The sequence below is a fragment of the Electrophorus electricus genome, unplaced genomic scaffold, assembly GCF_041902795.1.
Source record: "Electrophorus electricus isolate QZ-2024a unplaced genomic scaffold, ASM4190279v1 Scaffold27, whole genome shotgun sequence".
Classification (NCBI taxonomy): Eukaryota; Metazoa; Chordata; class Actinopteri; order Gymnotiformes; family Gymnotidae; genus Electrophorus; species Electrophorus electricus.
This window is the reverse complement of record NW_027658550.1, coordinates 47686-59240: the sequence shown is the minus strand read 5'-3', so window position 1 is coordinate 59240 and position 11555 is coordinate 47686.

Here is an 11555-nt window from a genome sequence, read left to right as displayed (position 1 = left end):
TGGCCTGGCCCAGCCTTTCAGGCTTACTCGCAGTGGGGGACTGGGTTAAAGAAACATCACAAAAGACAGTTCACAACTGAAACCGGATTATGAGTGATAACAGTGGGCTCCATTTAAACTCAACCCAAAATAATCCCAGTGATTCCAGACTAGAGCTTTTTTTTTGGTACAATCAAAAAGAATTGTGGTACAGCATTAAACAGATTTAGCCCCAGTATTTATAAATTGCTTCTTTGACACACTTACCATCGCTCGACCCAAGATAAATAGATGGTGTCCTGATAATGGAGGAAGACGCATGGATGGTGTCATCTGAACTGACTGACAGGTGACTTTTTTCTCACCATTGTGAGCAGTCTACAGTGCTTCAATCTCCTATGAAAATGAAAACAAGGAGTTAACCAGGATCTCACAAGTGCACAAAGCCATACTTTTAAAACATAACATAAAAGTGCTAGTTAGCTGCAATGATAGTGTGTGTGTGTGTGTGTGTGTATGTGTGTGTGTGTGTGTGTGTGTTTGAGAGAGAGTGAGTAATATATCCACTTTACCCTAAGCTGATGCAGCTTTTTCATCAGTCCCTCCATTCTTTGAAAGATTCCATCCACATTTTTTATCATGCGCTGCCGTATGCTTGCTCGTGATTGGCAGGGCCTCGTTTCATGCCTCAGCATCTCCAGGTGTGAACGGCCTTTTGGTGACTGGCAAGGCATCTCCTGCCCTTCTTGCTGTGAGGACAATGATGTCACTTTCTGCTTCTGACTGGCAGCCTCTAAAGGATCCAAGGATCCAAGGATCAACAGTCTTAGTGTCCTGACTGGCAGAACACAAAGGGTGCAAAAAAGTTGGTAAATATCTGAGCCTGCTAAAATTCTATTTATAAAAACACCACCACCACCACCACCAGAAATATACTGTTTAACTATCATAGTGCAACAATGACTGTGTAACGGAGTGTAACAAATTCTTACCATCTTGAAGAGCAGCATCAGCCATTTTAGCTCGTCCTCCCACATAACCCTGCCCACCAGTATGCATGTAGGCTTCTGATTGGTCAGTTGGGATAGCTGTTGATCCTTGCTTGGTGGCTTCACTGCCTCCAGAGGCCGAGGAGATGGTCTTTTCTAACAGGTTCTTCCATCTGTGGAAACATCGCTAAAGCCATCAGGTCCCAATTTCTACAACAGCACAATGTTGTTAAAATCATCTGAACATAAATGGCCTGACACCATAAATGTTATCACAAAACAGACACAGCAGTGCTGACTGGTTGACCTTGATGAGAAGATGGTGGGTCAGAGAGAGACAAAAAAACAAACTCACGTGTTTTTCTCAGAGGAAGTCCCAGCCACCAGCTCGTATATCTGTCTCTCTGATGTACTGATCACATACAAGGCCTTGTTATCTGATAGAGAAGAGCAGGTTGTCAAACAATGTATTCAAACTAACCCACATGCAATTTCTAACTGGCTTCTTAATTTTTTAAAAATAAAATAAAGACATAGTTATTCCAGACCCATTCATCTATTCTGGCTATTCATAGCTGTAAGAATAACTACAAATATACCTGTAGCCACAGATCTGACAAGAGATGAATCCAAGCGAACAACGGGGCAAAAGGGGGTTTTGAGGTCCGTGTTCCTACCCCAAACCCCACCCAGTGAGCGCGCTGGACATCGCAAGATCAAACGGTCACCTGAACCCCTTTGGAGTAGCACCAACATGTCTGAGAGAAGCAGAGCATGAATGTCTGGAACACACACACACACACACACACACACACACACACACACACACACACACACACAGAGTGAGAATGGACCTGTCAAGTAATCATTTGCAAGAGGAAAAACAAAAATGTATGCAAGCTTGCACACAGATCACTGAAAGCATCCATTCACATTAAAAGTCCTTGAAACATGTGTATACACACGTATGAACATACAGGCAGATGCAGGTGTACACACACACACACACACACACACACACACAGTTATTCAGACCATGTCATGTGTGAGGTAGCAGGGAACCAAATAACTCCAAGTCAGCATAGCACCATGCTCTCAATAGCTGCATTCCCCAGAGTTAACAGTGATTTGTTCAGCTGTGATGATCTCTTACCTATAGCTTTATCTTTGTTAACTTTCCAAGTCAACGGTCCTTCGTGGATCAGTTTTTTAGTGGTCAGGTCCAGATTCTACATAGAAAAAGAATATAGTTAATAATTCATACTCTGGATCAGGTGCTCCAAGACCAGAGAAGCTGTTTGGAAGGCAGATGGTGGATACATAGTAAGGCCGTACCTTGAACTGAGCAGCGACAGGACTGGCCTGCCTCTCCAGAGGGGACAAGTCTAGCCTGCGCTGATAACGGCTGAGCTGTCGCCGGTGCTCCGTCTCCCTGACGACCTCATTGACAGCTCGTAGTATCCCACGGCAGCACGCCTGTGCCCTCAGCAATGGCTGCAGGTCTGGAGAACCAGCTGTTGTGGGGGCACATACTAGTGTTAATCCAGGAGAAAGGGTGTGTGTGCTTGCCTCCTTGGTAAGCTGGTATGTGTGTGTATACTGAAGTGTTTTCATGGTTCAATACATTGTATGTGAGTGTTTCTATACATGCCTTCTGTGTGTCTGATGATGTTATCCAGCAGCAAGGGGTATTTGGTGAGTCTCTGCATCTCAGACACTAGAAGGTCCTTTAACTGTAGTCGGCGGCAGTGAGGGCTGGCTTCACATTCCTAACACACACACACACACACACACGAATGAGCCAAGGACATCTAAGTCCAAATGTGGATTCTGTTGACTGCAACACCAATTTATACCTAAAACAGCATCACTAGAAGTTATGTGCTGCAATAAAAGTCAAATCTAAAAGACTGGATAGTCTCCAATTCAAAATATGGGTCAACCAATTCACAACCCAGCCCACTAACAAATATGGCAGAAGCTCTAGTGTTTGTAGGTTTGTCCAAAGGCTTTATACCTCTAAAAAGTGTTACCTGTATAAGGTGCGCGAAACGCGGGTCTTTGCGTTTATTTTTAATGAGCTCCAGTGCCTGACTCTGCTGACTGCACAGGTGAGACACCTGCTCCTGGAACTCCTCTCCTGCAGCGTCTTCAAACTAACACGCACACACACAAACACATTAGCTACTGACATATCAAGTAAAGCAACAAGTATATCCCACACTACACAGAACAACCACTTCATTTTAGACAGCACCAAAAGATGATGTGAACTAGAAAGGGAGTAACACTAGCCAGCTCTCACTCTAGACACCATGATGTCTCCTATGCCTTGAACTATAGGAGAGTCCCTCAGCCTCTTCATGGACTCACACAGATTCGCTGAAACACAAATGCAACACCACAAAACAGAATCTGTTTAAGCGAGCCAGTGTGTATGTGGTTTGTTAGAAAGTTGTGTCAGTGGGCAACAAAACTCTACTTGTGTCATGAAGGCCACCGCAGAAACAACATGTACAGCCTCCAGTCCATACCTGCTCACAGTAATGGCATGGTGCCAATAGCTGATATTGTTCTGTCATTAAATTCCCAGTTTGGGTGGCTTTTACACTTCTTTAATCTTGATTATGATTTAGACACCAAGTAGGCTTCAGAAATTTAGGTTTGAAAACACACTAAGACAAATGGAGCGGATTTGCACGCACGCACACACACGCGCACACAGAGAGACTGACCATGAAGACTGTAGACCTGGGGCAGGTTGGGGAAGATACAGGAAAGTTCTTCGACGGTCAAAAGGTTCCTCATCTTCTGGAAGAACACCTGATCGAGAACCCTGAGAGTCCGCAGGTGAGACGCTTCCGTTGTGAACAGCTCTGAGGAAGAGGATATAGCAAAGTCACTACAATTTCTTACAAACGTTACACAATTCAGAATTCCACATGTTCATGAGTCAGGATAGAATTACCATATGTGCATAATAAATAGAATACTGTATGTTCAAAAGATTTAGTAGCTATTTAGTTTAAGTTAGATCAGTAAATAATTTTTTTTCATTTTGCATGTTAACTGTGTACTGGGAGTTGTCTTTTATAGTCAGTTGCTGTGCACCACATTTGCTGTTTTACCATATATGACAGCCTGCCGTTCGATCTCCCGGGAGCCGAGAGAGGCGAGTGTGTGCGGCTCCACTGTCTCCTGCCAGTTCTGACAGTGGACCGTGTCCTCTTCCAAAGGAGGTGCATCAGGCAACAACGCCAGTGGTGTATCCACACTCCTACAGGAAGAGAAGGAGGCATGGGGAAAGAGAGAAAGAGAGACAGAGCTTCAGCAGCAACTAACTAAGATAAATCAAGGTGATGGATATGGATGTTAAAGAACTGGACAGCAGGTGTGCATGTGTGCTCATTAGCATCAGACTAATGAGGTGTATATAGTTATAATTACATCTCAGTCATGCTCATGGATCTCTGCATCCTGGTGCAAGGCGGTGACATACCTGTCCAGAGTAGATGCTGTAGGCCGGAAATTCATGGCTCAGGAACCTCAGCAGCTCTTCCACTAGTGTGTCTAGTGAAATATGTTCAATGTTGGATGATCTCCTTAGTGTTCGTTTCAGTATCTGTTCATTCAGCTGAAGAACACCTTTTCTGAACGGGTTATCAGACGCAACAATGGTCCTTAAAAAGTCCACATTACCTATTATGATGTAATAAACGGAGGTGTGAGAGCTGCAGTAGTGATCTAAGCCAGTTAGCTAGCTAGCTATGTTCTTGTCCAGACACTTTAATGGCTCATGGCTGGTGCAATGACACAATATTCAACATTTCCTTCTGATTCTACTTTTAATTCTGTGACATTAGCTAAGCAACTATAAAGCTACTCTTGTCCAAAAATGCCAGTGTCGTTAGACGTATCAAAACGTATCAAACATAGCTTTAGCTAGGCTAGCTACTCAGACCTTCTATGAAACAATCACAACTTAGTAAATTCATAGTTGTTAATCACAGTAAAGTGTTTTTTCTTTTTGTTGTTTGAAAAGAGTTACCTTGTTACCTTGCTAGCTAACAGTTAGCTAGTAACAATGCCATCAAAAGTAGTTCTCCACTGATACAAGATAGCTAAGAGAAGTTTGGCTCAGAATGTGACTGATTGAAAAACAAAAATACATCACAAATAGCGTTATGCAATAATACCTAACGTGCATACATCAAATACAAACAGTCCCCAATGCAAACCTCTTTTACAAGGCAGCTATTTAGCGTCTGCTACTTCTGCAAAACAAACTCAGTCTTGCATGTTAGTGTTAGCTATCCAGCTAGCTAGGCATTGCTCCAGGACAGGTTTTAGTATAGCCAAAATAATTTGATTGCCTGTTAATTTTTTTAAAAGGTTGATGTAGTGATGTGACGTTCTACTAAGCGTGCCCTGATAAAAAGCTAATAAAATAGCTAAGGGCCAGATTCTGTTATATCATTAGTTAATGTCGTGTCCGTTGACGCAGGAAAGAAGAGACAGGAACCAGTGCGTTACCCTGTGACCTTTTATTAATGCAGAGCTCTGGAGATGTCACTTCACAACACAGTGCGAGTGAGACCTAAAGCATAACTTTGCAACAGACAGACTTATATTTCTCTCGCCTTGTGACACTTCTGCTTTTGTGTTTTTCCATCTCAGCCGTCACCTCTGTTTGACCGTCTCGTACACGTGTCTTCTTGCATAATCACACATATGCACGTCTAGGGCATTTCCTGTTATGTCTGGACATACAGTAATTATTTTATTTATTCAAGGATTAGTCCTATTCCATTCTGCGCATTATTCTCTACTAGTGTAAGCTTAGCATTCATTTAATTTCTGAAACCCCACAATTCCCCCTTTTGATCTCTACAAAGAGATCACCAATCACACTCCTTTATTCTGGCATCTCCTGTCTCTACGTCCCTTTCCCCCTGTATCAGTGGCATCATCGTGGTACCCTCATGCACATCTTTCCTTTCTATCATAGCTGAGATTAGTCTAACCATTAACGCCCTAATACATGGAATACAGCAGCACCCGCATGTCACAGCAATTCCCGTGAATGTGGCTAATGAAACCATCAATGACACAATTAAGTCTTTCCACTGACCGAACCGGCTCACCATCCAGGATTCCAACTGGTTGTTTATGCCTGAATTCTCATGCATTTCCTCTGATAGGGTCTTCAAACCATCCAATGCTCTACTAACTGACCCATCCGGAGCGGTATTATTAGGAATGAATGTACAACACATATCCTCAAGCATAGCGCAGACGCCCCCCTTTTCCGCCAACAACATATCTCATGCCATACGATTTTGCACCGCCATCAGTGAGGTTGGTCCCAGCTGATCTCTAAGTCCTTGCACTGCATCCCTAGTCAGGTTGGCTAGCCTGAGGACATTATAATGTACATAGTTAATCCGATCCACATTTTTATTTGGAGTAATGGGGAATAATGCGGAAAGTATCGGAATATTCTCAAATCCCCCTGCTATCTGGTCTGCTAACTTATACCTGTCCGGAACTCCACGAGGTATTTCTATTGCATCTATGTATGTGGGGGTATTCCTTGTTAAATCAAAATGGTTTGCCTTTCGCTTCTGTCTTGCTGCATCAGTTACCGGGTCCCTGTGTAGTTTTTTGCCTATCAGTAATAAAGGAGCTGCTAACCTGACCATGGCGCATGTCCCCTCCGAGTTCTCTGGCATGTTAACAACCAAAGTCATCCTTCCACAATAATCATACAATCCTGCTCGTGCCCATGAACCCACAGACTCGTTCCCAGTGACTGTGCGGTTACACCGCCGGGATGTGCCCCAAGCGTACTTGAGGTGTGCTTGAACTTCTAACGAAGCAAGTGTAGTTCCCCTCCCCCTTTTTGGGTGAAAATAGTCCTGTTCTGGTTCTGTTACTGATGGGGGGGAAAATAACGCTCAAAGTGTCACAATTCTTAGGGTTTCTTTCCTTAGTCAGGCCAATCATGCACACATAACCCTTGGGGTCTTTTTGTGGGAATAGGGGTGCCGGGGTTGTTATAAGTCTGGGTCTTGTGGCTGCACATGCTACACATCCACCAATCTCTACCCCCATTCTGCTTCACCGTCTTGTTCTTAATGTTTTAATCCTTTCCTACTGCCATGCTATTATTTAACCCAAGCGTGACCAAACTGTAAATGGAAACACACAACACAATACACCAACAAATAATCAAACAACACAATTGTCCAGAAGTCATCACTGGTGTTCTGTTCTTCTTACTTCGGGTTCTAAGGGTGGACTACCTTCACCCTTTTGCTCCCGGGGATTATTCTGCCCCTTCTGTGTGGGAGTGAACACCTGACCCGTCCGGGTCAGGTGAGTTAGGTGATGTTTCAGAAAGGTCCCTTGCTGTCTCTTGCAGACTCCTCTGCCGTGACACTGTGGCGGCGCACTGGCTCAGATGAAACCATGTTTCCCCTTTACCCTTCAGGCCTACGGCGTGGCTGGTTCTTTCTGTCACCTGGAATGGACCTGTCCACCTCGGCTCACTCCATTTTCTCTGTCTGCTCCCCGTCCGGTCCCCCTCCTGCGTGGAGAAAGCTGAAACGATACTTTGCAATTCATTAAAGTATGATGTGTGTGTGAGATGTTTTTGTTTTCTCATTTATTGTTAAGGGTCCGTGGGGTCCTGGAAATCCTCGACCTGTCTGCAATTCAAAAGGGGTAAAACCAGTTGTTGCATTTACTGAACATCTCATTTGCATTAATGCCAAAGGGAAGGCGTCAACCCAATTTAATTTTGTCTGTGCACAGATTTTGGCCACTTTGTTTTTCACATTTAGATTCATCCTTTCCACCTTACCTTGAGACTGAGGATGATACACTGCCACAAATGAATGTTTCAGACCCAGCATTTTCTCTAACTCCTGCAAATTGCGCGCTGTAAAATGAGTGCCATTATCTGATCTCACCTTTCTCGGAAACCCATGGTGAGGAATGTACTGGTTCACCAGGAACTTTACCACTGAAGCACTGTCTTCCCGTTTTGTTGGCCACGCTTCCGTCCACCCTTTGTAGTTGTCTACGCGCATCAATACGTACGTGTACCCCTGTGCTGAGTCCACCATGTCTGTGTAGTCATTTACTATCTCTTCCCCTGGTGTTAATGACAACGGATACTTACCGGGTGCCACCTTAATTGTAGGTTTGGGATTGTACTGTTGACATACTCTACATGTCCCCTGCACTTTATGATAGCTACTCTTTCTGGTCCCTGCAAGGCCTTTGCCAGCTCCCTCATTTCTGCCTCATGTTTAATTGGTTTGTTTCCCGCTGTCCTAAACCCTGCTCTCATCCATTGTCTTAGCTCCACATGTGCTGCCCCTACCGTGTAAGCAGAGTCAGTATAAATATTCACTTCCTTGCCCTTTGCTAACTTCAAGGCCTCCACTACTGCCATTACCTCAGCTCGCTGTGCTGATTGCTAACCTTTCAGCCTTTCTGCTTTCACCGTCCAAAATTCATCTACTTCTCCCTGTGTTTCTGCCACCACTGCACACCCTGCTTTTATATCCCCGTATGGTCCTCTAAATCCACATCCATCGGTGAACATGTTCCCTGCTCCTGGAATTGGTTCTCCTTCTAGGTCTGGTCTCACCTTCTCCTGCTTTTTGACTTCCTGTTCGCACTGATGAGGCTCTTCTCCTCCCATCATGTCTGCCATGTTGATTCGTTCATGCGTGTACGTGATGTGTGGTGCTTCCAAAATTTTGCTGATCCTCTGTTGCCTTAGTGCTGTCAAGGCGAAGGCTTGTGAGTTCACGTATGCTATTACACTGTGTGTGGTTAGTACCGTGATTGGATGTCCCATTACCAGATGCGCTGTTTTCTGTATGGCTTTAGCCACTCCTGCTGCATGTTGGGTGCATGTTGGGTGTCTTTTTTCCATGTTGTCTAGCTGTGTGCTCACATGCATGAGTACTTGTCTCTCTCTCCCTTTCTTAGCTCACAATCTGATTCCAGTTTTTTCAGTCCTATCAGGTAACATGGAAAGGATCCACTTCCAATCCATGTAGACTCTCCTCTGGTGTCCCCCAGGGCTCAGTATTAGGCCCTCTTCTCTTTGTATACCTGTTCTCTTGGTGATGTAATATCTTCTCATGGCTTTTCCTACCACTGCTATGCTGATGACACCCAATTATTTCTTTCTTTCCCACCCTCCGATACGCAGGTCTCCAGACTTATCTCAGCATGCTTGACTGACATTGTGTCATGGATGACAGCCACCACTTGAGGCTCAACCCCAGTAAAGCCGAGCTTATGTACATCGAGAACTCCCTGGTATCACTATCTGAAGCTGCTCGTAGCCTGGGCATAACTTTGGACAACCAGTTGTCATTCTCTACTCATATTTCAAATCTGACCTGGTCTTGCAGATTTCTCCTTTGTAGCATACGAAGGATTCGGCCCTTTCTTTCACAGGAAGCTGCCCAGGTAATTGTGCAGTCTTTTGTAATCTCAAAGCTAAGCTACTGCAACTCGCTACTTGCTGGTCTTCCTCTAAGAGCCATCAGCCCTCTACAGCTTGTCCATAATGCAGCTGCATCACTGGTCTTCAATCTTCCTAAATTCATATGTCACTCCACTGCTGCGCTCACTTCATTGGCAGTATGAAGTAACTGACCACATCAGATTTGAAATCTTGATGCTTGCATACAAAGCCAAAAATGGACCAGCCGCTCTATACATTTTGTCAATTGTCAAAGCCCGGTCCACATTCACCCCAAAATCCAATTACACCAACGACCCTCAAAACAGTCCCAACACATGGGAGTGGGAAAGCCACACAGGATAGAGGGCCATTCTTCCTTCTCCCTTTCACAGGTTAGTTTATAAAAGGGAAATGTGATGGCATAATCTAGCATTAGGCTATTAGCATCCAGATGCAGCTAGATTAAGGTAGAACCTGGTCCTTAACACTGATCTTGGACAATTTCATTCTTTTTTGAACCATAACATTAGCCATTATACAACAAAGGCCAAACTGGAGTCAGTGTAAAGGAGCCACTTCTACCAACATCTTAACAGATCAAAGTATAAATCCTTTCATATGTGTCAAAAACCAACCCTGGCATCACTGAGCCATTTCAAGAGGTGAGGGACGAGCTTCACAGTATTTACACTACACAGAAGGTGCCCCTTCATAGGTAATGACATGATATCAGACAACAAATATGTTCCTTTTTGTTCCCTGCAATGTTGACAGGAGTCAGTCCAGAACAGGGCTGCACAAATAAGTATACAGTAATGAGCAGTGAAGATGATGTCTTGCCACAACACAATGGCAATCCCAGTACGCCCTGCCTTATCCATTGTGCGTAAAGAGAGGCCAAACCTTTATTTTCTATTCTGTAGAACGCTTAAAGAAATAAAATAAACTCCTTCCACACTCTTTATTCTTTGCTCTCGCATAGTGTTAATTTATAAAATAAAGGATACAACATAGACATATGATGATATTAATGCAAAATACTCTCTTGGAGCCCATGTGTCTTGCAGGGGTCCCAGTGAAAAAGAACCTGAATTTGTTTAAGTCACCCATCCACACATTCCATAAGGCGAAGAGAGCCACAATCTTGGGTCAAGTTGACATGGGCTGATTATGGGTCCTCGAGCAAAATGGCACCTGTTGGGTTGCCAGTTTGTCACTGATGACGTGAGTGAGTATTAACATACATGTATTGGGTAAAGTGCTTGGGGGGGGGTCCCTTTAATGGGCAGATTCATTTCCTCAGCCATACATTTTCAGTCTCATTTTAGTTCCATTTCTTCATCTTCATTGACTAATTTTTTTTTAAACTGTCACCTCAGTTCCCTTGTTCCAACTTTAGCTTTACCTAATAAAAAAAAAAACACCTCACATATCTGGACTTTCATTTGAATGCTTTTTATTCCAACTCGGTGCATGAGCTGAAGGTTCGTCTGTCCTGTCTCTCTTCTCAGTTGCAGACAATACAATATTTGCAGGTTTCTCCCAGGAGAAAGGCATGCTGGGATTCTAGTAAAGAGCTACACAGGATGTATGAAATGGCAGGAATGCCACACCCTTAGTATGTGTGTGTTCATGTTTCAAATGTGTAAGTAAAACTCTTTACAATGTCTCGTGTAATAAATCAAAATCCTGTAGAATGGATCTTGGGCTGAACTGGTTCTGTTGGCCCTTCTTCGTTACCTAAACAGGTTGGAAAGATGACCATACAATTGCCACAGTCTGCAGGGGTAGTACACCATAAGCAACATAATTACATCAACTCCAAAATCAATACTAAACATTATTCAAATAAATACATAAAATTCTTAAAGTTAAAATTGGGAATTGCTACAGGTTTGAAGGCCAGTTTTCAGTCTGGCAATAGCAAGACCCAAGATCTGCGGTGATGTTTTAATATTCAACTGTGTGCTCCATTTAAACTCAACCCCAAATTATTCTAGTGATTCCAGACTAGATCTTTTTGTTTGGTACAATCAAAAAGAATTGTGGTACAGCATTAAACAGGTTTAGCCCCAGTATTTATAAATGGCTTC